We start from the raw sequence: 16,685 nt of genomic DNA, 5'->3' as shown, positions 1-16,685 counted from the left end.
TAAGCTGAATGTGCCTGCTCTCGTCAGATCGCGGCCGCCAGCCAGCTTGAGGCCTGGCAAGTACCAGTATGGGTGACCGGCTGGGAATCCCAGGTCCCGTTGACTTTTAAGGCCGTGAGTAGGTTTCTTTCCGTTTCGGAGGTGCGTTCGCACTGCAGAAAGCCCATAGGAAAGGAGGAGGAGCTGTCAACGGGCATTCTAAGCTCAATGTGCCTGCTCTCGTCAGATCGCGGCCGCCAGCCAGCTTGAGGCCTGGCAAGTACCAGTATGGGTGACCGGCTGGGAATCCCAGGTCCCGTTGACTTTTAAGGCCGTGAGTAGGTTGGTTTCCTTTTCGGAGGTGCGTTCGCACTGCAGAAAGCCCATAGGAAAGGAGGAGGAGCTGTCAACGGGCATTCTAAGCTGAATGTGCCTGCTCTCGTCAGATCGCGGCCGCCAGCCAGCTTAAGGCCTGGCAAGTACCAGTATGGGTGACCGGCTGGGAATCCCAGGTCCCGTTGACTTTTAAGGCCGTGAGTAGGTTTCTTTCCTTTTCGGAGGTGCGTTCGCACTGCAGAAAGCCCATAGGAAAGGAGGAGGAGCTGTCAACGGGCATTCTAAGCTGAATGTGCCTGCTCTCGTCAGATCGTGGCCGCAAGCCAGCTTGAGGCCTGGCAAGTACCAGTATGGGTGACCGGCTGGGAATCCCAGGTCCCGTTGACTTTTAAGGCCGTGAGTAGGTTTCTTTCCGTTTCGGAGGTGCGTTCGCACTACAGAAAGCCCATAGGAAAGGAGGAGGAGCTGTCAACGGGCATTCTAAGCTGAATGTGCCTGCTCTCGTCAGAAAGCGGCCGCCAGCCAGCTTGAGGCCTGGCAAGTACCAGTATGGGTGACCGGCTGGGAATCCCAGGTCCCGTTGACTTTTAAGGCCGTGAGTAGGTTGCTTTCCTTTTCGGAGGTGCGTTCGCACTGCAGAAAGCCCATAGGAAAGGAGGAGGAGCTGTCAACGGGCATTCTAAGCTGAATGTGCCTGCTCTCGTCAGATCGCGGCCGCCAGCCAGCCAGCTTGAGGCCTGGCAAGTACCAGTATGGGTGACCGGCTGGGAATACCAGGTCCCGTTGAATTTTAAGGCCGTGAGTAGGTTTCTTTCCTTTTCGGAGGTGCGTTCGCACTGCAGAAAGCCTATTGGAAAGGAGGAGGAGCTGTCAACGGGCATTCTAAGCTGAATGTGCCTGCTCTCGTCAGATCGCGGCCGCCAGCCAGCTTGAGGCCTGGCAAGTACCAGTATGGGTGACCGGCTGGGAATCCCAGGTCCCGTTGACTTTTAAGGCCGTGAGTAGGTTTCTTTCCTTTTCGGAGGTGCGTTCGCACTGCAGAAAGCCCATAGGAAAGGAGGAGGAGCTGTCAACGGGAATTCTAAGCTGAATGTGCCTGCTCTCGTCAGATCGCGGCCGTCAGCCAGCTTTAGGCCTGGCAAGTACCAGTATGGGTGACCGGCTGGGAATCCCAGGTCCCGTTGACTTTTAAGGCCGTGAGTAGGTTGCTTTCCTTTTCGGAGGTGAGTTCGCACTGCAGAAAGCCCATAGGAAAGGAGGAGGAGCTGTCAACGGGCATTCTAAGCTGAATGTGCCTGCTCTCGTCAGATCGCGGCCGCCAGCCAGCTTGAGGCCTGGCAAGTATCAGTATGGGTGACCGGCTGGGAATCCCAGGTCCCGTTGACTTTTAAGGCCGTGAGTAGGTTTCTTTCCTTTTCGGAGGTGCGTTCGCACTGCAGAAAGCCCATAGGAAAGGAGGAGGAACTGTCAACGGGCATTCTAAGCTGAATGTGCCTGCTCTCGTCAGATCGCGGCCGCCAGCCAGCTTGAGGCCTGACAAGTACCAGTATGGGTGACCGGCTGGGAATCCCAGGTCCCGTTGACTTTTAAGGCCGTGAGTAGGTTGCTTTCCTTTTCGGAGGTGCGTTCGCACTGCAGAAAGCCCATAGGAAAGGAGGAGGAGCTGTCAACGGTCATTCTAAGCTGAATGTACCTGCTCTCGTCAGATCGCGGCCGCCAGCCAGCTTGAGGCCTGGCAAGTACCAGTATGGGTGACCGGCTGGGAATCCCAGGTCCTGTTGACTTTTAAGGCCGTGAGTAGGTTTCTTTCCTTTTCGGAGGTGCGTTCGCACTGCAGAAAGCCCATAGGAAAGGAGGAGGAGCTGTCAACGGGCATTCTAAGCTGAATGTGCCTGCTCTCGTCAGATCGCGGCCGCCAGCCAGCTTGAGGCCTGGCAAGTACCAGTATGGGTGACCGGCTGGGAATCCCAGGTCCCGTTGACTTTTAAGGCCGTGAGTAGGTTTCTTTCCTTTTCGGAGGTGCGTTCGCACTGCAGAAAGCCCATAGGAAAGGAGGAGGAGCTGTCAACGGGCATTCTAAGCTGAATGTGCCTGCTCTCGTCAGATCGTGGCCGCCAGCCAGCTTGAGGCCTGGCAAGTACCAGTATGGGTGACCGGCTGGGAATCCCAGGTCCCGTTGACTTTTAAGGCCGTGAGTAGGTTGCTTTCCTTTTCGGAGGTGCGTTCGCACTGCAGAAAGCCCATAGGAAAGGAGGAGGAGCTGTCAACGAGCATTCTAAGCTGAATGTGCCTGCTCTCGTCAGATCGCGGCCGCCAGCCAGCTAGAGGCCTGGCAAGTACCAGTATGGGTGACCGGCTGGGAATCCCAGGTCCCGTTGACTTTTAAGGCCGTGAGTAGGTTTCTTTCCTTTTCGGAGGTGCGTTCACACTGCAGAAAGCCCATAGGAAAGGAGGAGGAGCTGTCAACGGGCATTCTAAGCTGAATGTGCCTGCTCTCGTCAGATCGCGGCCGCCAGCCAGCTTGAGGCCTGGCAAGTACCAGTATGGGTGACCGGCTGGGAATCCCAGGTCCCGTTGACTTTTAAGGCCGTGAGTAGGTTTCTTTCCTTTTCGGAAGTGCGTTCGCACTGCAGAAAGCCCATAGGAAAGGAGGAGGAGATGTCAACGGGCATTCTAAGCTGAATGTGCCTGCTCTCGTCAGATCGCGGCCGCCAGCCAGCTTGAGGCCTGGCAAGTACCAGTATGGGTGACCGGCTGGGAATCCCAGGTTCCGTTGACTTTTAAGGCCGTGAGTGGGTTTCTTTCCTTTTCGGAGGTGCGTTCGCACTGCAGAAAGCCCATAGGAAAGGAGGAGGAACTGTCAACGGGCATTCTAAGCTGAATGTGCCTGCTCTCGTCAGATCGCGGCCGCCAGCCAGCTTGAGGCCTGACAAGTACCAGTATGGGTGACCGGCTGGGAATCCCAGGTCCCGTTGACTTTTAAGGCCGTGAGTAGGTTGCTTTCCTTTTCGGAGGTGCGTTCGCACTGCAGAAAGCCCATAGGAAAGGAGGAGGAGCTGTCAACGGGCATTCTAAGCTGAATGTACCTGCTCTCGTCAGATCGCGGCCGCCAGCCAGCTTGAGGCCTGGCAAGTACCAGTATGGGTGACCGGCTGGGAATCCCAGGTCCCATTGACTTTTAAGGCCGTAAGTAGGTTTCTTTCCGTTTCGGAGGTGCGTTCGCACTGCAGAAAGCCCATAGGAAAGGAGGAGGAGCTGTCAACGGGCATTCTAAGCTGAATGTGCCTGCTCTCGTCAGATCGCGGCCGCCAGCCAGCTTGAGGCCTGGCAAGTACCAGTATGGGTGACCGGCTGGGAATCCCAGGTCCCGTTGACTTTTAAGGCCGTGAGTAGGTTTCTTTCCTTTTCGGAGGTGCGTTCGCACTGCAGAAAGCCCATAGGAAAGGAGGAGGAGCTGTCAACGGGCATTCTAAGCTGAATGTGCCTGCTCTCGTCAGATCGCGGCCGCCAGCCAGCTTGAGGCCTGGCAAGTACCAGTATGGGTGACCGGCTGGGAATCCCAGGTCCCGTTGACTTTTAAGGCCGTGAGTAGGTTTCTTTCCGTTTCGGAGGTGCGTTCGCACTGCAGAAAGCCCATAGGAAAGGAGGAGGAGCTGTCAACGGGCATTCTAAGCTGAATGTGCCTGCTCTCGTCAGCTCGCGGCCGCCAGCCAGCTTGAGGCCTGGCCAGTACCAGTATGGGTGACCGGCTGGGAATCCCAGGTCCCGTTGACTTTTAAGGCCGTGAGTAGGTTTCTTTCCTTTTCGGAGGTGCGTTCGCACTGCAGAAAGCCCATAGGAAAGGAGGAGGAGCTGTCAACGGGCATTCTAAGCTGAATGTGCCTGCTCTCGTCAGATCGCGGCCGCCAGCCAGCTTGAGGCCTGGCAAGTACCAGTATGGGTGACCGGCTGGAAATCCCAGGTCCCGTTGACTTTTAAGGCCGTGAGTAGGTTGCTTTCCTTTTCGGAGGTGCGTTCGCACTGCAGAAAGCCCATAGGAAAGGAGGAGGAGCTGTCAACGGGCATTCTAAGCTGAATGTGCCTGCTCTCGTCAGATCGCGGCCGCCAGCCAGCTTGAGGCCTGGCAAGTACCAGTATGGGTGACCGGCTGGGAATCCCAGGTCCCGTTGACTTTTAAGGCCGTGAGTAGGTTTCTTTCCTTTTCGGAAGTGCGTTCGCACTGCAGAAAGCCCATAGGAAAGGAGGAGGAGCTGTCAACGGGCATTCTAAGCTGAATGTGCCTGCTCTCGTCAGATCGCGGCCGCCAGCCAGCTTGAGGCCTGGCAAGTACCAGTATGGGTGACCGGCTGGGAATCCCAGGTCCCGTTGACTTTTAAGGCCGTGAGTAGGTTTCTTTCCTTTTCGGAGGTGCGTTCGCACTGCAGAAAGCCCATAGGAAAGGAGGAGGAACTGTCAACGGGCATTCTAAGCTGAATGTGCCTGCTCTCGTCAGATCGCGGCCGCCAGCCAGCTTGAGGCCTGGCAAGTACCAGTATGGGTGACCGGCTGGGAATCCCAGGTCCCGTTGACTTTTAAGGCCGTGAGTAGGTTGCTTTCCTTTTCGGAGGTGCGTTCGCACTGCAGAAAGCCCATAGGAAAGGAGGAGGAGCTGTCAACGGGCATTCTAAGCTGAATGTGCCTGCTCTCGTCAGATCGCGGCCGCCAGCCAGCTTGAGGCCTGGCAAGTACCAGTATGGGTGACCGACTGGGAATCCCAGGTCCCGTTGACTTTTAAGGCCGTGAGTAGGTTTCTTTCCTTTTCGGAGGTGCGTTCGCACTGCAGAAAGCCCATAGGAAAGGAGGAGGAGCTGTCAACGGGCATTCTAAGCTGAATGTGCCTGCTCTCGTCAGATCGCGGCCGCCAGCCAGCTTGAGGCCTGGCAAGTACCAGTATGGGTGACCGGCTGGGAATCCCAGGTCCCGTTGACTTTTAAGGCCGTGAGTAGGTTGCTTTCCTTTTCGGAGGTGCGTTCGCACTGCAGAAAGCCCATAGGAAAGGAGGAGGAGCAGTCAACGGGCATTCTAACCTGAATGTGCCTGCTCTCGTCAGATCGCGGCCGCCAGCCAGCTTGAGGCCTGGCAAGTACCAGTATGGGTGACCGGCTGGGAATCCCAGGTCCCGTTGACTTTTAAGGCCGTGAGTAGGTTTCTTTCCGTTTCGGAGGTGCGTTCGCACTGCAGAAAGCCCATAGGAAAGGAGGAGGAGCTGTCAACGGGCATTCTAAGCTGAATGTGCCTGCTCTCGTCAGATCGCGGCCGCCAGCCAGCTTGAGGCCTGGCAAGTACCAGTATGGGTGACCGGCTGGGAATCCCAGGTCCCGTTGACTTTTAAGGCCGTGAGTAGGTTTCTTTCCGTTTCGGAGGTGCGTTCGCACTGCAGAAAGCCCATAGGAAAGGAGGAGCTGTCAACGGGCATTCTAAGCTGAATGTGCCTGCTCTCGTCAGATTGCGGCCGCCAGGCAGCTTGAGGCCTGGCAAGTACCAGTATGGGTGACCGGCTGGGAATCCCAGGTCCCGTTGACTTTTAAGGCCGTGAGTAGGTTCCTTTCCGTTTCGGAGGTGCGTTCGCACTGCAGAAAGCCCATAGCAAAGGAGGAGGAGCTGTCAACGGGCATTCTAAGCTGAATGTGCCTGCTCTCGTCAGATCGCGGCCGCCAGCCAGCTTGAGGCCTGGCAAGTACCAGTATGGGTGACCGGCTGGGAATCCCAGGTCCCGTTGACTTTTAAGGCCGTGAGTAGGTTGCTTTCCTTTTCGGAGGTGCGTTCGCACTGTAGAAAGCCCATAGGAAAGGAGGAGGAGCTGTCAACGGGCATTCTAAGCTGAATGTACCTGCTCTCGTCAGATCGTGGCCGCCAGCCAGCTTGAGGCCTGGCAAGTACCAGTATGGGTGACCGGCTGGGAATCCCAGGTCCCATTGACTTTTAAGGCCGTGAGTAGGTTTCTTTCCGTTTCGGAGGTGCGTTCGCACTGCAGAAAGCCCATAGGAAAGGAGGAGGAGCTGTCAACGGGCATTCTAAGCTGAATGTGCCTGCTCTCGTCAGATCGCGGCCGCCAGCCAGCTTGAGGCCTGGCAAGTACCAGTATGGGTGACCGGCTGGGAATCCCAGGTCCCGTTGACTTTTAAGGCCGTGAGTAGGTTCCTTTCCGTTTCGGAGGTGCGTTCGCACTGCAGAAAGCCCATAGCAAAGGAGGAGGAGCTGTCAACGGGCATTCTAAGCTGAATGTGCCTGCTCTCGTCAGATCGCGGCCGCCAGCCAGCTTGAGGCCTGGCAAGTACCAGTATGGGTGACCGGCTGGGAATCCCAGGTCCCGTTGACTTTTAAGGCCGTGAGTAGGTTGCTTTCCTTTTCGGAGGTGCGTTCGCACTGCAGAAAGCCCATAGGAAAGGAGGAGGAGCTGTCAACGGGCATTCTAAGCTGAATGTGCCTGCTCTCGTCAGATCGCGGCCGCCAGCCAGCTTGAGGCCTGGCAAGTACCAGTATGGGTGACCGGCTGGGAATCCCAGGTCCCGTTGACTTTTAAGGCCGTGAGTAGGTTTCTTTCCTTTTCGGAGGTGCGTTCGCACTGCAGAAAGCCCATAGGAAAGGAGGAGGAGCTGTCAACGGGCATTCTAAGCTGAATGTGCCTGCTCTCGTCAGATCGCGGCCGCCAGCCAGCTTGAGGCCTGGCAAGTACCAGTATGGGTGACCGGCTGGGAATCCCAGGTCCCGTTGACTTTTAAGGCCGTGAGTAGGTTTCTTTCCTTTTCGGAGGTGCGTTCGCACTGCAGAAAGCCCATAGGAAAGGAGGAGGAGCTGTCAACGGGCATTCTAAGCTGAATGTGCCTGCTCTCGTCAGATCGCGGCCGCCAGCCAGCTTGAGGCCTGGCAAGTACCAGTATGGGTGACCGGCTGGGAATCCCAGGTCCCGTTGACTTTTAAGGCCGTGAGTAGGTTTCTTTCCTTTTCGGAGGTGCGTTCGCACTGCAGAAAGCCCATAGGAAAGGAGGAGGAGCTGTCAACGGGAATTCTAAGCTGAATGTGCCTGCTCTCGTCAGATCGCGGCCGCCAGCCAGCTTTAGGCCTGGCAAGTACCAGTATGGGTGACCGGCTGGGAATCCCAGGTCCCGTTGACTTTTAAGGCCGTGAGTAGGTTTCTTTCCTTTTCGGAGGTGCGTTCGCACTGCAGAAAGCCCATAGGAAAGGAGGAGGAGCTGTCAACGGGCATTCTAAGCTGAGTGTGCCTGCTCTCGTCAGATCGCGGCCGCCAGCCAGCTTGAGGCCTGGCAAGTACCAGTATGGGTGACCGGCTGGGAATCCCAGGTCCCGTTGACTTTTAAGGCCGTGAGTAGGTTTCTTTCCTTTTCGGAGGTGCGTTTGCACTGCAGAAAGCCCATAGGAAAGGAGGAGGAGCTGTCAACGGGCATTCTAAGCTGAATGTGCCTGCTCTCGTCAGATCGCGGCCGCCAGCCAGCTTGAGGCCTGGCAAGTACCAGTATGGGTGACCGGCTGGGAATCCCAGGTCCCGTTGACTTTTAAGGCCGTGAGTAGGTTGCTTTCCTTTTCGGAGGTGCGTTCGCACTGCAGAAAGCCCATAGGAAAGGAGGAGGAGCTGTCAACGGGCATTCTAAGCTGAATGTACCTGCTCTCGTCAGATCGCGGCCGCCAGCCAGCTTGAGGCCTGGCAAGTACCAGTATGGGTGACCGGCTGGGAATCCCAGGTCCCATTAACTTTTAAGGCCGTGAGTAGGTTGCTTTCCTTTTCGGAGGTGCGTTCGCACTGCAGAAAGCCCATAGGAAAGGAGGAGGAGCTGTCAACGGGCATTCTAAGCTGAATGTGCCTGCTCTCGTCAGATCGCGGCCGCCAGCCAGCTTGAGGCCTGGCAAGTACCAGTATGGGTGACCGGCTGGGAATCCCAGGTCCCGTTGACTTTTAAGGCCGTGAGTAGGTTTCTTTCCTTTTCGGAGGTGCGTTCGCACTGCAGAAAGCCCATAGGAAAGGAGGAGGAGCTGTCAATGGGCATTCTAAGCTGAATGTGCCTGCTCTCGTCAGATCGTGGCCGCAAGCCAGCTTGAGGCCTGGCAAGTACCAGTATGGGTGACCGGCTGGGAATCCCAGGTCCCGTTGACTTTTAATGCCGTGAGTAGGTTGCTTTCCGTTTCGGATGTGCGTTCGCACTGCAGAAAGCCCATAGGAAAGGAGGAGGAGCTGTCAACGGGCATTCTAAGCTGACTGTGCCTGCTCTCGTCAGAAAGCGGCCGCCAGCCAGCTTGAGGCCTGGCAAGTACCAGTATGGGTGACCGGCTGGGAATCCCAGGTCCCGTTGACTTTTAAGGCCGTGAGTAGGTTGCTTTCCTTTTCGGAGGTGCGTTCGCACTGCAGAAAGCCCATAGGAAAGGAGGAGGAGCTGTCAACGGGCATTCTAAGCTGAATGTGCCTGCTCTCGTCAGATCGCGGCCGCCAGCCAGCCAGCTTGAGGCCTGGCAAGTACCAGTATGGGTGACCGGCTGGGAATCCCAGGTCCCGTTGACTTTTAAGGCCGTGAGTAGGTTTCTTTCCTTTTCGGAGGTGCGTTCGCACTGCAGAAAGCCCATTGGAAAGGAGGAGGAGCTGTCAACGGGCATTCTAAGCTGAATGTGCCTGCTCTCGTCAGATCGCGGCCGCCAGCCAGCTTGAGGCCTGGCAAGTACCAGTATGGGTGACCGGCTGGGAATCCCTGGTCCCGTTGACTTTTAAGGCCGTGAGTAGGTTGCTTTCCTTTTCGGAGGTGCGTTCGCACTGCAGAAAGCCCATAGGAAAGGAGGAGGAGCTGTCAACGGGCATTCTAAGCTGAATGTGCCTGCTCTCGTCAGATCGCGGCCGCCAGCCAGCTTGAGGCCTGGCAAGTACCAGTATGGGTGACCGGCTGGGAATCCCAGGTCCCGTTGACTTTTAAGGCCGTGAGTAGGTTTCTTTCCTTTTCGGAGGTGCGTTCGCACTGCAGAAAGCCCATAGGAAAGGAGGAGGAGCTGTCAACGGGCATTCTAAGCTGAATGTGCCTGCTCTCGTCAGATCGCGGCCGCCAGCCAGCTTGAGGCCTGGCAAGTACCAGTATGGGTGACCGGCTGGGAATCCCAGGTCCCGTTGACTTTTAAGGCCGTGTGTAGGTTTCTTTCCTTTTCGGAGGTGCGTTCGCACTGCAGAAAGCCCATAGGAAAGGAGGAGCTGTCAACGGGCATTCTAAGCTGAATGTGCCTGCTCTCGTCAGATTGCGGCCGCCAGGCAGCTTGAGGCCTGGCAAGTACCAGTATGGGTGACCGGCTGGGAATCCCAGGTCCCGTTGACTTTTAAGGCCGTGAGTAGGTTCCTTTCCGTTTCGGAGGTGCGTTCGCACTGCAGAAAGCCCATAGCAAAGGAGGAGGAGCTGTCAACGGGCATTCTAAGCTGAATGTGCCTGCTCTCGTCAGATCGCGGCCGCCAGCCAGCTTGAGGCCTGGCAAGTACCAGTATGGGTGACCGGCTGGGAATCCCAGGTCCCGTTGACTTTTAAGGCCGTGAGTAGGTTGCTTTCCTTTTCGGAGGTGCGTTCGCACTGCAGAAAGCCCATAGGAAAGGAGGAGGAGCTGTCAACGGGCATTCTAAGCTGAATGTACCTGCTCTCGTCAGATCGTGGCCGCCAGCCAGCTTGAGGCCTGGCAAGTACCAGTATGGGTGACCGGCTGGGAATCCCAGGTCCCATTGACTTTTAAGGCCGTGAGTAGGTTTCTTTCCGTTTCGGAGGTGCGTTCGCACTGCAGAAAGCCCATAGGAAAGGAGGAGGAGCTGTCAACGGGCATTCTAAGCTGAATGTGCCTGCTCTCGTCAGATCGCGGCCGCCAGCCAGCTTGAGGCCTGGCAAGTACCAGTATGGGTGACCGGCTGGGAATCCCAGGTCCCGTTGACTTTTAAGGCCGTGAGTAGGTTCCTTTCCGTTTCGGAGGTGCGTTCGCACTGCAGAAAGCCCATAGCAAAGGAGGAGGAGCTGTCAACGGGCATTCTAAGCTGAATGTGCCTGCTCTCGTCAGATCGCGGCCGCCAGCCAGCTTGAGGCCTGGCAAGTACCAGTATGGGTGACCGGCTGGGAATCCCAGGTCCCGTTGACTTTTAAGGCCGTGAGTAGGTTGCTTTCCTTTTCGGAGGTGCGTTCGCACTGCAGAAAGCCCATAGGAAAGGAGGAGGAGCTGTCAACGGGCATTCTAAGCTGAATGTGCCTGCTCTCGTCAGATCGCGGCCGCCAGCCAGCTTGAGGCCTGGCAAGTACCAGTATGGGTGACCGGCTGGGAATCCCAGGTCCCGTTGACTTTTAAGGCCGTGAGTAGGTTTCTTTCCTTTTCGGAGGTGCGTTCGCACTGCAGAAAGCCCATAGGAAAGGAGGAGGAGCTGTCAACGGGCATTCTAAGCTGAATGTGCCTGCTCTCGTCAGATCGCGGCCGCCAGCCAGCTTGAGGCCTGGCAAGTACCAGTATGGGTGACCGGCTGGGAATCCCAGGTCCCGTTGACTTTTAAGGCCGTGAGTAGGTTTCTTTCCTTTTCGGAGGTGCGTTCGCACTGCAGAAAGCCCATAGGAAAGGAGGAGGAGCTGTCAACGGGCATTCTAAGCTGAATGTGCCTGCTCTCGTCAGATCGCGGCCGCCAGCCAGCTTGAGGCCTGGCAAGTACCAGTATGGGTGACCGGCTGGGAATCCCAGGTCCCGTTGACTTTTAAGGCCGTGAGTAGGTTTCTTTCCTTTTCGGAGGTGCGTTCGCACTGCAGAAAGCCCATAGGAAAGGAGGAGGAGCTGTCAACGGGAATTCTAAGCTGAATGTGCCTGCTCTCGTCAGATCGCGGCCGTCAGCCAGCTTTAGGCCTGGCAAGTACCAGTATGGGTGACCGGCTGGGAATCCCAGGTCCCGTTGACTTTTAAGGCCGTGAGTAGGTTTCTTTCCTTTTCGGAGGTGCGTTCGCACTGCAGAAAGCCCATAGGAAAGGAGGAGGAGCTGTCAACGGGCATTCTAAGCTGAATGTGCCTGCTCTCGTCAGATCGCGGCCGCCAGCCAGCTTGAGGCCTGGCAAGTACCAGTATGGGTGACCGGCTGGGAATCCCAGGTCCCGTTGACTTTTAAGGCCGTGAGTAGGTTTCTTTCCGTTTCGGAGGTGCGTTCGCACTGCAGAAAGCCCATAGGAAAGGAGGAGGAGCTGTCAACGGGCATTCTAAGCTGAATGTGCCTGCTCTCGTCAGATCGCGGCCGCCAGCCAGCTTGAGGCCTGGCAAGTACCAGTATGGGTGACCGGCTGGGAATCCCAGGTCCCGTTGACTTTTAAGGCCGTGAGTAGGTTTCTTTCCGTTTCGGAGGTGCGTTCGCACTGCAGAAAGCCCATAGGAAAGGAGGAGGAGCTGTCAACGGGCATTCTAAGCTGAATGTGCCTGCTCTCGTCAGATCGCGGTCGCCAGCCAGCTTGAGGCCTGGCAAGTACCAGTATCGGTGACCGGCTGGGAATCCCAGGTCCCGTTGACTTTTAAGGCCGTGAGTAGGTTGCTTTCCTTTTCGGAGGTGCGTTCGCACTGCAGAAAGCCCATAGGAAAGGAGGAGGAGCTGTCAACGGGCATTCTAAGCTGAATGTGCCTGCTCTCGTCAGATCGCGGCCGCCAGCCAGCTTGAGGCCTGGCAAGTACCAGTATGGGTGACCGGCTGGGAATCCCAGGTCCCGTTGACTTTTAAGGCCGTGAGTAGGTTTCTTTCCTTTTCGGAGGTGCGTTCGCACTGCAGAAAGCCCATAGGAAAGGAGGAGGAGCTGTCAACGGGCATTCTAAGCTGAATGTGCCTGCTCTCGTCAGATCGTGGCCGCAAGCCAGCTTGAGGCCTGGCAAGTACCAGTATGGGTGACCGGCTGGGAATCCCAGGTCCCGTTGACTTTTAAGGCCGTGAGTAGGTTTCTTTCCGTTTCGGAGGTGCGTTCGCACTGCAGAAAGCCCATAGGAAAGGAGGAGGAGCTGTCAACGGGCATTCTAAGCTGAATGTGCCTGCTCTCGTCAGAAAGCGGCCGCCAGCCAGCTTGAGGCCTGGCAAGTACCAGTATGGGTGACCGGCTGGGAATCCCAGGTCCCGTTGACTTTTAAGGCCGTGAGTAGGTTGCTTTCCTTTTCGGAGGTGCGTTCGCACTGCAGAAAGCCCATAGGAAAGGAGGAGGAGCTGTCAACGGGCATTCTAAGCTGAATGTGCCTGCTCTCGTCAGATCGCGGCCGCCAGCCAGCCAGCTTGAGGCCTGGCAAGTACCAGTATGGGTGACCGGCTGGGAATCCCAGGTCCCGTTGACTTTTAAGGCCGTGAGTAGGTTTCTTTCCTTTTCGGAGGTGCGTTCGCACTGCAGAAAGCCCATTGGAAAGGAGGAGGAGCTGTCAACGGGCATTCTAAGCTGAATGTGCCTGCTCTCGTCAGATCGCGGCCGCCAGCCAGCTTGAGGCCTGGCAAGTACCAGTATGGGTGACCGGCTGGGAATCCCAGGTCCCGTTGACTTTTAAGGCCGTGAGTAGGTTTCTTTCCTTTTCGGAGGTGCGTTCGCACTGCAGAAAGCCCATAGGAAAGGAGGAGGAGCTGTCAACGGGAATTCTAAGCTGAATGTGCCTGCTCTCGTCAGATCGCGGCCGCCAGCCAGCTTTAGGCCTGGCAAGTACCAGTATGGGTGACCGGCTGGGAATCCCAGGTCCCGTTGACTTTTAAGGCCGTGAGTAGGTTTCTTTCCTTTTCGGAGGTGCGTTCGCACTGCAGAAAGCCCATAGGAAAGGAGGAGGAGCTGTCAACGGGCATTCTAAGCTGAGTGTGCCTGCTCTCGTCAGATCGCGGCCGCCAGCCAGCTTGAGGCCTGGCAAGTACCAGTATGGGTGACCGGCTGGGAATCCCAGGTCCCGTTGACTTTTAAGGCCGTGAGTAGGTTTCTTTCCTTTTCGGAGGTGCGTTTGCACTGCAGAAAGCCCATAGGAAAGGAGGAGGAGCTGTCAACGGGCATTCTAAGCTGAATGTGCCTGCTCTCGTCAGATCGCGGCCGCCAGCCAGCTTGAGGCCTGGCAAGTACCAGTATGGGTGACCGGCTGGGAATCCCAGGTCCCGTTGACTTTTAAGGCCGTGAGTAGGTTGCTTTCCTTTTCGGAGGTGCGTTCGCACTGCAGAAAGCCCATAGGAAAGGAGGAGGAGCTGTCAACGGGCATTCTAAGCTGAATGTACCTGCTCTCGTCAGATCGCGGCCGCCAGCCAGCTTGAGGCCTGGCAAGTACCAGTATGGGTGACCGGCTGGGAATCCCAGGTCCCATTAACTTTTAAGGCCGTGAGTAGGTTGCTTTCCTTTTCGGAGGTGCGTTCGCACTGCAGAAAGCCCATAGGAAAGGAGGAGGAGCTGTCAACGGGCATTCTAAGCTGAATGTGCCTGCTCTCGTCAGATCGCGGCCGCCAGCCAGCTTGAGGCCTGGCAAGTACCAGTATGGGTGACCGGCTGGGAATCCCAGGTCCCGTTGACTTTTAAGGCCGTGAGTAGGTTTCTTTCCTTTTCGGAGGTGCGTTCGCACTGCAGAAAGCCCATAGGAAAGGAGGAGGAGCTGTCAATGGGCATTCTAAGCTGAATGTGCCTGCTCTCGTCAGATCGTGGCCGCAAGCCAGCTTGAGGCCTGGCAAGTACCAGTATGGGTGACCGGCTGGGAATCCCAGGTCCCGTTGACTTTTAATGCCGTGAGTAGGTTGCTTTCCGTTTCGGATGTGCGTTCGCACTGCAGAAAGCCCATAGGAAAGGAGGAGGAGCTGTCAACGGGCATTCTAAGCTGACTGTGCCTGCTCTCGTCAGAAAGCGGCCGCCAGCCAGCTTGAGGCCTGGCAAGTACCAGTATGGGTGACCGGCTGGGAATCCCAGGTCCCGTTGACTTTTAAGGCCGTGAGTAGGTTGCTTTCCTTTTCGGAGGTGCGTTCGCACTGCAGAAAGCCCATAGGAAAGGAGGAGGAGCTGTCAACGGGCATTCTAAGCTGAATGTGCCTGCTCTCGTCAGATCGCGGCCGCCAGCCAGCCAGCTTGAGGCCTGGCAAGTACCAGTATGGGTGACCGGCTGGGAATCCCAGGTCCCGTTGACTTTTAAGGCCGTGAGTAGGTTTCTTTCCTTTTCGGAGGTGCGTTCGCACTGCAGAAAGCCCATTGGAAAGGAGGAGGAGCTGTCAACGGGCATTCTAAGCTGAATGTGCCTGCTCTCGTCAGATCGCGGCCGCCAGCCAGCTTGAGGCCTGGCAAGTACCAGTATGGGTGACCGGCTGGGAATCCCTGGTCCCGTTGACTTTTAAGGCCGTGAGTAGGTTGCTTTCCTTTTCGGAGGTGCGTTCGCACTGCAGAAAGCCCATAGGAAAGGAGGAGGAGCTGTCAACGGGCATTCTAAGCTGAATGTGCCTGCTCTCGTCAGATCGCGGCCGCCAGCCAGCTTGAGGCCTGGCAAGTACCAGTATGGGTGACCGGCTGGGAATCCCAGGTCCCGTTGACTTTTAAGGCCGTGAGTAGGTTTCTTTCCTTTTCGGAGGTGCGTTCGCACTGCAGAAAGCCCATAGGAAAGGAGGAGGAGCTGTCAACGGGCATTCTAAGCTGAATGTGCCTGCTCTCGTCAGATCGTGGCCGCAAGCCAGCTTGAGGCCTGGCAAGTACCAGTATGGGTGACCGGCTGGGAATCCCAGGTCCCGTTGACTTTTAAGGCCGTGAGTAGGTTTCTTTCCGTTTCGGAGGTGCGTTCGCACTGCAGAAAGCCCATAGGAAAGGAGGAGGAGCTGTCAACGGGCATTCTAAGCTGAATGTGCCTGCTCTCGTCAGAAAGCGGCCGCCAGCCAGCTTGAGGCCTGGCAAGTACCAGTATGGGTGACCGGCTGGGAATCCCAGGTCCCGTTGACTTTTAAGGCCGTGAGTAGGTTGCTTTCCTTTTCGGAGGTGCGTTCGCACTGCAGAAAGCCCATAGGAAAGGAGGAGGAGCTGTCAACGGGCATTCTAAGCTGAATGTGCCTGCTCTCGTCAGATCGCGGCTGCCAGCCAGCCAGCTTGAGGCCTGGCAAGTACCAGTATGGGTGACCGGCTGGGAATCCCAGGTCCCGATGAATTTTAAGGCCGTGAGTAGGTTTCTTTCCTTTTCGGAGGTGCGTTCGCACTGCAGAAAGCCCATAGGAAAGGAGGAGAAGCTGTCAACGGGCATTCTAAGCTGAATGTGCCTGCTCTCGTCAGATCGCGGCCGCCAGCCAGCTTGAGGCCTGGCAAGTACCAGTATGGGTGACCGGCTGGGAATCCCAGGTCCCGTTGACTTTTAAGGCCGTGTGTAGGTTTCTTTCCTTTTCGGAGGTGCGTTCGCACTGCAGAAAGCCCATAGGAAAGGAGGAGCTGTCAACGGGCATTCTAAGCTGAATGTGCCTGCTCTCGTCAGATTGCGGCCGCCAGGCAGCTTGAGGCCTGGCAAGTACCAGTATGGGTGACCGGCTGGGAATCCCAGGTCCCGTTGACTTTTAAGGCCGTGAGTAGGTTCCTTTCCGTTTCGGAGGTGCGTTCGCACTGCAGAAAGCCCATAGCAAAGGAGGAGGAGCTGTCAACGGGCATTCTAAGCTGAATGTGCCTGCTCTCGTCAGATCGCGGCCGCCAGCCAGCTTGAGGCCTGGCAAGTACCAGTATGGGTGACCGGCTGGGAATCCCAGGTCCCGTTGACTTTTAAGGCCGTGAGTAGGTTGCTTTCCTTTTCGGAGGTGCGTTCGCACTGCAGAAAGCCCATAGGAAAGGAGGAGGAGCTGTCAACGGGCATTCTAAGCTGAATGTACCTGCTCTCGTCAGATCGTGGCCGCCAGCCAGCTTGAGGCCTGGCAAGTACCAGTATGGGTGACCGGCTGGGAATCCCAGGTCCCATTGACTTTTAAGGCCGTGAGTAGGTTTCTTTCCGTTTCGGAGGTGCGTTCGCACTGCAGAAAGCCCATAGGAAAGGAGGAGGAGCTGTCAACGGGCATTCTAAGCTGAATGTGCCTGCTCTCGTCAGATCGCGGCCGCCAGCCAGCTTGAGGCCTGGCAAGTACCAGTATGGGTGACCGGCTGGGAATCCCAGGTCCCGTTGACTTTTAAGGCCGTGAGTAGGTTCCTTTCCGTTTCGGAGGTGCGTTCGCACTGCAGAAAGCCCATAGCAAAGGAGGAGGAGCTGTCAACGGGCATTCTAAGCTGAATGTGCCTGCTCTCGTCAGATCGCGGCCGCCAGCCAGCTTGAGGCCTGGCAAGTACCAGTATGGGTGACCGGCTGGGAATCCCAGGTCCCGTTGACTTTTAAGGCCGTGAGTAGGTTGCTTTCCTTTTCGGAGGTGCGTTCGCACTGCA

General features: G+C 56.7%; 81 pseudogenes; all 81 read left to right on the top strand.

The window, feature by feature from the left end:
* Positions 1-185: 185 nt before the first annotated feature.
* LOC136603406 (5S ribosomal RNA) lies at positions 186-304 on the top strand (annotated as a pseudogene).
* Positions 305-384: 80 nt separating this feature from the next.
* Positions 385-503, top strand: LOC136603234 (5S ribosomal RNA; annotated as a pseudogene).
* Positions 504-583: 80 nt separating this feature from the next.
* On the top strand, positions 584-702 carry LOC136603397 (5S ribosomal RNA; annotated as a pseudogene).
* An 80-nt stretch (positions 703-782) lies between these two features.
* On the top strand, positions 783-901 carry LOC136603385 (5S ribosomal RNA; annotated as a pseudogene).
* A 283-nt stretch (positions 902-1,184) lies between these two features.
* LOC136603328 (5S ribosomal RNA) lies at positions 1,185-1,303 on the top strand (annotated as a pseudogene).
* An 80-nt stretch (positions 1,304-1,383) lies between these two features.
* Positions 1,384-1,502, top strand: LOC136603307 (5S ribosomal RNA; annotated as a pseudogene).
* Positions 1,503-1,582: 80 nt separating this feature from the next.
* Positions 1,583-1,701, top strand: LOC136603388 (5S ribosomal RNA; annotated as a pseudogene).
* Positions 1,702-1,781: 80 nt separating this feature from the next.
* LOC136603359 (5S ribosomal RNA) lies at positions 1,782-1,900 on the top strand (annotated as a pseudogene).
* Positions 1,901-1,980: 80 nt separating this feature from the next.
* LOC136603363 (5S ribosomal RNA) lies at positions 1,981-2,099 on the top strand (annotated as a pseudogene).
* An 80-nt stretch (positions 2,100-2,179) lies between these two features.
* On the top strand, positions 2,180-2,298 carry LOC136603327 (5S ribosomal RNA; annotated as a pseudogene).
* Positions 2,299-2,378: 80 nt separating this feature from the next.
* Positions 2,379-2,497, top strand: LOC136603389 (5S ribosomal RNA; annotated as a pseudogene).
* Positions 2,498-2,577: 80 nt separating this feature from the next.
* Positions 2,578-2,696, top strand: LOC136603428 (5S ribosomal RNA; annotated as a pseudogene).
* Positions 2,697-2,776: 80 nt separating this feature from the next.
* LOC136603326 (5S ribosomal RNA) lies at positions 2,777-2,895 on the top strand (annotated as a pseudogene).
* An 80-nt stretch (positions 2,896-2,975) lies between these two features.
* LOC136603361 (5S ribosomal RNA) lies at positions 2,976-3,094 on the top strand (annotated as a pseudogene).
* Positions 3,095-3,174: 80 nt separating this feature from the next.
* On the top strand, positions 3,175-3,293 carry LOC136603357 (5S ribosomal RNA; annotated as a pseudogene).
* Positions 3,294-3,373: 80 nt separating this feature from the next.
* LOC136603366 (5S ribosomal RNA) lies at positions 3,374-3,492 on the top strand (annotated as a pseudogene).
* An 80-nt stretch (positions 3,493-3,572) lies between these two features.
* LOC136603324 (5S ribosomal RNA) lies at positions 3,573-3,691 on the top strand (annotated as a pseudogene).
* Positions 3,692-3,771: 80 nt separating this feature from the next.
* LOC136603323 (5S ribosomal RNA) lies at positions 3,772-3,890 on the top strand (annotated as a pseudogene).
* Positions 3,891-3,970: 80 nt separating this feature from the next.
* LOC136603409 (5S ribosomal RNA) lies at positions 3,971-4,089 on the top strand (annotated as a pseudogene).
* An 80-nt stretch (positions 4,090-4,169) lies between these two features.
* Positions 4,170-4,288, top strand: LOC136603404 (5S ribosomal RNA; annotated as a pseudogene).
* An 80-nt stretch (positions 4,289-4,368) lies between these two features.
* On the top strand, positions 4,369-4,487 carry LOC136603393 (5S ribosomal RNA; annotated as a pseudogene).
* Positions 4,488-4,567: 80 nt separating this feature from the next.
* LOC136603322 (5S ribosomal RNA) lies at positions 4,568-4,686 on the top strand (annotated as a pseudogene).
* Positions 4,687-4,766: 80 nt separating this feature from the next.
* Positions 4,767-4,885, top strand: LOC136603321 (5S ribosomal RNA; annotated as a pseudogene).
* Positions 4,886-4,965: 80 nt separating this feature from the next.
* On the top strand, positions 4,966-5,084 carry LOC136603331 (5S ribosomal RNA; annotated as a pseudogene).
* An 80-nt stretch (positions 5,085-5,164) lies between these two features.
* LOC136603320 (5S ribosomal RNA) lies at positions 5,165-5,283 on the top strand (annotated as a pseudogene).
* Positions 5,284-5,363: 80 nt separating this feature from the next.
* On the top strand, positions 5,364-5,482 carry LOC136603407 (5S ribosomal RNA; annotated as a pseudogene).
* An 80-nt stretch (positions 5,483-5,562) lies between these two features.
* LOC136603318 (5S ribosomal RNA) lies at positions 5,563-5,681 on the top strand (annotated as a pseudogene).
* Positions 5,682-5,758: 77 nt separating this feature from the next.
* Positions 5,759-5,877, top strand: LOC136603338 (5S ribosomal RNA; annotated as a pseudogene).
* An 80-nt stretch (positions 5,878-5,957) lies between these two features.
* Positions 5,958-6,076, top strand: LOC136603317 (5S ribosomal RNA; annotated as a pseudogene).
* An 80-nt stretch (positions 6,077-6,156) lies between these two features.
* LOC136603433 (5S ribosomal RNA) lies at positions 6,157-6,275 on the top strand (annotated as a pseudogene).
* An 80-nt stretch (positions 6,276-6,355) lies between these two features.
* LOC136603316 (5S ribosomal RNA) lies at positions 6,356-6,474 on the top strand (annotated as a pseudogene).
* An 80-nt stretch (positions 6,475-6,554) lies between these two features.
* LOC136603315 (5S ribosomal RNA) lies at positions 6,555-6,673 on the top strand (annotated as a pseudogene).
* Positions 6,674-6,753: 80 nt separating this feature from the next.
* LOC136603313 (5S ribosomal RNA) lies at positions 6,754-6,872 on the top strand (annotated as a pseudogene).
* Positions 6,873-6,952: 80 nt separating this feature from the next.
* On the top strand, positions 6,953-7,071 carry LOC136603312 (5S ribosomal RNA; annotated as a pseudogene).
* An 80-nt stretch (positions 7,072-7,151) lies between these two features.
* LOC136603311 (5S ribosomal RNA) lies at positions 7,152-7,270 on the top strand (annotated as a pseudogene).
* An 80-nt stretch (positions 7,271-7,350) lies between these two features.
* LOC136603341 (5S ribosomal RNA) lies at positions 7,351-7,469 on the top strand (annotated as a pseudogene).
* Positions 7,470-7,549: 80 nt separating this feature from the next.
* LOC136603372 (5S ribosomal RNA) lies at positions 7,550-7,668 on the top strand (annotated as a pseudogene).
* Positions 7,669-7,748: 80 nt separating this feature from the next.
* On the top strand, positions 7,749-7,867 carry LOC136603381 (5S ribosomal RNA; annotated as a pseudogene).
* Positions 7,868-7,947: 80 nt separating this feature from the next.
* On the top strand, positions 7,948-8,066 carry LOC136603434 (5S ribosomal RNA; annotated as a pseudogene).
* An 80-nt stretch (positions 8,067-8,146) lies between these two features.
* Positions 8,147-8,265, top strand: LOC136603368 (5S ribosomal RNA; annotated as a pseudogene).
* Positions 8,266-8,345: 80 nt separating this feature from the next.
* Positions 8,346-8,464, top strand: LOC136603419 (5S ribosomal RNA; annotated as a pseudogene).
* Positions 8,465-8,544: 80 nt separating this feature from the next.
* On the top strand, positions 8,545-8,663 carry LOC136603422 (5S ribosomal RNA; annotated as a pseudogene).
* An 80-nt stretch (positions 8,664-8,743) lies between these two features.
* Positions 8,744-8,866, top strand: LOC136603444 (5S ribosomal RNA; annotated as a pseudogene).
* Positions 8,867-8,946: 80 nt separating this feature from the next.
* On the top strand, positions 8,947-9,065 carry LOC136603329 (5S ribosomal RNA; annotated as a pseudogene).
* An 80-nt stretch (positions 9,066-9,145) lies between these two features.
* Positions 9,146-9,264, top strand: LOC136603356 (5S ribosomal RNA; annotated as a pseudogene).
* Positions 9,265-9,344: 80 nt separating this feature from the next.
* LOC136603343 (5S ribosomal RNA) lies at positions 9,345-9,463 on the top strand (annotated as a pseudogene).
* Positions 9,464-9,540: 77 nt separating this feature from the next.
* LOC136603337 (5S ribosomal RNA) lies at positions 9,541-9,659 on the top strand (annotated as a pseudogene).
* Positions 9,660-9,739: 80 nt separating this feature from the next.
* On the top strand, positions 9,740-9,858 carry LOC136603310 (5S ribosomal RNA; annotated as a pseudogene).
* An 80-nt stretch (positions 9,859-9,938) lies between these two features.
* On the top strand, positions 9,939-10,057 carry LOC136603432 (5S ribosomal RNA; annotated as a pseudogene).
* An 80-nt stretch (positions 10,058-10,137) lies between these two features.
* LOC136603309 (5S ribosomal RNA) lies at positions 10,138-10,256 on the top strand (annotated as a pseudogene).
* Positions 10,257-10,336: 80 nt separating this feature from the next.
* Positions 10,337-10,455, top strand: LOC136603308 (5S ribosomal RNA; annotated as a pseudogene).
* An 80-nt stretch (positions 10,456-10,535) lies between these two features.
* Positions 10,536-10,654, top strand: LOC136603306 (5S ribosomal RNA; annotated as a pseudogene).
* Positions 10,655-10,734: 80 nt separating this feature from the next.
* LOC136603305 (5S ribosomal RNA) lies at positions 10,735-10,853 on the top strand (annotated as a pseudogene).
* Positions 10,854-10,933: 80 nt separating this feature from the next.
* On the top strand, positions 10,934-11,052 carry LOC136603304 (5S ribosomal RNA; annotated as a pseudogene).
* Positions 11,053-11,132: 80 nt separating this feature from the next.
* On the top strand, positions 11,133-11,251 carry LOC136603295 (5S ribosomal RNA; annotated as a pseudogene).
* Positions 11,252-11,331: 80 nt separating this feature from the next.
* On the top strand, positions 11,332-11,450 carry LOC136603302 (5S ribosomal RNA; annotated as a pseudogene).
* Positions 11,451-11,530: 80 nt separating this feature from the next.
* Positions 11,531-11,649, top strand: LOC136603301 (5S ribosomal RNA; annotated as a pseudogene).
* An 80-nt stretch (positions 11,650-11,729) lies between these two features.
* On the top strand, positions 11,730-11,848 carry LOC136603450 (5S ribosomal RNA; annotated as a pseudogene).
* Positions 11,849-11,928: 80 nt separating this feature from the next.
* On the top strand, positions 11,929-12,047 carry LOC136603300 (5S ribosomal RNA; annotated as a pseudogene).
* Positions 12,048-12,127: 80 nt separating this feature from the next.
* Positions 12,128-12,246, top strand: LOC136603396 (5S ribosomal RNA; annotated as a pseudogene).
* An 80-nt stretch (positions 12,247-12,326) lies between these two features.
* On the top strand, positions 12,327-12,445 carry LOC136603384 (5S ribosomal RNA; annotated as a pseudogene).
* An 80-nt stretch (positions 12,446-12,525) lies between these two features.
* Positions 12,526-12,648, top strand: LOC136603443 (5S ribosomal RNA; annotated as a pseudogene).
* Positions 12,649-12,728: 80 nt separating this feature from the next.
* LOC136603299 (5S ribosomal RNA) lies at positions 12,729-12,847 on the top strand (annotated as a pseudogene).
* Positions 12,848-12,927: 80 nt separating this feature from the next.
* LOC136603346 (5S ribosomal RNA) lies at positions 12,928-13,046 on the top strand (annotated as a pseudogene).
* An 80-nt stretch (positions 13,047-13,126) lies between these two features.
* LOC136603371 (5S ribosomal RNA) lies at positions 13,127-13,245 on the top strand (annotated as a pseudogene).
* An 80-nt stretch (positions 13,246-13,325) lies between these two features.
* On the top strand, positions 13,326-13,444 carry LOC136603298 (5S ribosomal RNA; annotated as a pseudogene).
* Positions 13,445-13,524: 80 nt separating this feature from the next.
* On the top strand, positions 13,525-13,643 carry LOC136603436 (5S ribosomal RNA; annotated as a pseudogene).
* Positions 13,644-13,723: 80 nt separating this feature from the next.
* Positions 13,724-13,842, top strand: LOC136603297 (5S ribosomal RNA; annotated as a pseudogene).
* An 80-nt stretch (positions 13,843-13,922) lies between these two features.
* LOC136603418 (5S ribosomal RNA) lies at positions 13,923-14,041 on the top strand (annotated as a pseudogene).
* An 80-nt stretch (positions 14,042-14,121) lies between these two features.
* LOC136603421 (5S ribosomal RNA) lies at positions 14,122-14,240 on the top strand (annotated as a pseudogene).
* Positions 14,241-14,320: 80 nt separating this feature from the next.
* On the top strand, positions 14,321-14,443 carry LOC136603442 (5S ribosomal RNA; annotated as a pseudogene).
* An 80-nt stretch (positions 14,444-14,523) lies between these two features.
* LOC136603333 (5S ribosomal RNA) lies at positions 14,524-14,642 on the top strand (annotated as a pseudogene).
* An 80-nt stretch (positions 14,643-14,722) lies between these two features.
* LOC136603296 (5S ribosomal RNA) lies at positions 14,723-14,841 on the top strand (annotated as a pseudogene).
* An 80-nt stretch (positions 14,842-14,921) lies between these two features.
* Positions 14,922-15,040, top strand: LOC136603395 (5S ribosomal RNA; annotated as a pseudogene).
* Positions 15,041-15,120: 80 nt separating this feature from the next.
* LOC136603383 (5S ribosomal RNA) lies at positions 15,121-15,239 on the top strand (annotated as a pseudogene).
* Positions 15,240-15,522: 283 nt separating this feature from the next.
* On the top strand, positions 15,523-15,641 carry LOC136603294 (5S ribosomal RNA; annotated as a pseudogene).
* A 77-nt stretch (positions 15,642-15,718) lies between these two features.
* LOC136603335 (5S ribosomal RNA) lies at positions 15,719-15,837 on the top strand (annotated as a pseudogene).
* An 80-nt stretch (positions 15,838-15,917) lies between these two features.
* On the top strand, positions 15,918-16,036 carry LOC136603293 (5S ribosomal RNA; annotated as a pseudogene).
* Positions 16,037-16,116: 80 nt separating this feature from the next.
* LOC136603431 (5S ribosomal RNA) lies at positions 16,117-16,235 on the top strand (annotated as a pseudogene).
* An 80-nt stretch (positions 16,236-16,315) lies between these two features.
* On the top strand, positions 16,316-16,434 carry LOC136603291 (5S ribosomal RNA; annotated as a pseudogene).
* An 80-nt stretch (positions 16,435-16,514) lies between these two features.
* LOC136603290 (5S ribosomal RNA) lies at positions 16,515-16,633 on the top strand (annotated as a pseudogene).
* Positions 16,634-16,685: the final 52 nt, after the last annotated feature.

Source organism: Eleutherodactylus coqui, unplaced genomic scaffold, assembly GCF_035609145.1.
Source record: "Eleutherodactylus coqui strain aEleCoq1 unplaced genomic scaffold, aEleCoq1.hap1 HAP1_SCAFFOLD_598, whole genome shotgun sequence".
In the NCBI taxonomy this organism is placed as follows: Eukaryota; Metazoa; Chordata; class Amphibia; order Anura; family Eleutherodactylidae; genus Eleutherodactylus; species Eleutherodactylus coqui.
This window is presented reverse-complemented; position numbering and strand designations above follow the sequence as displayed.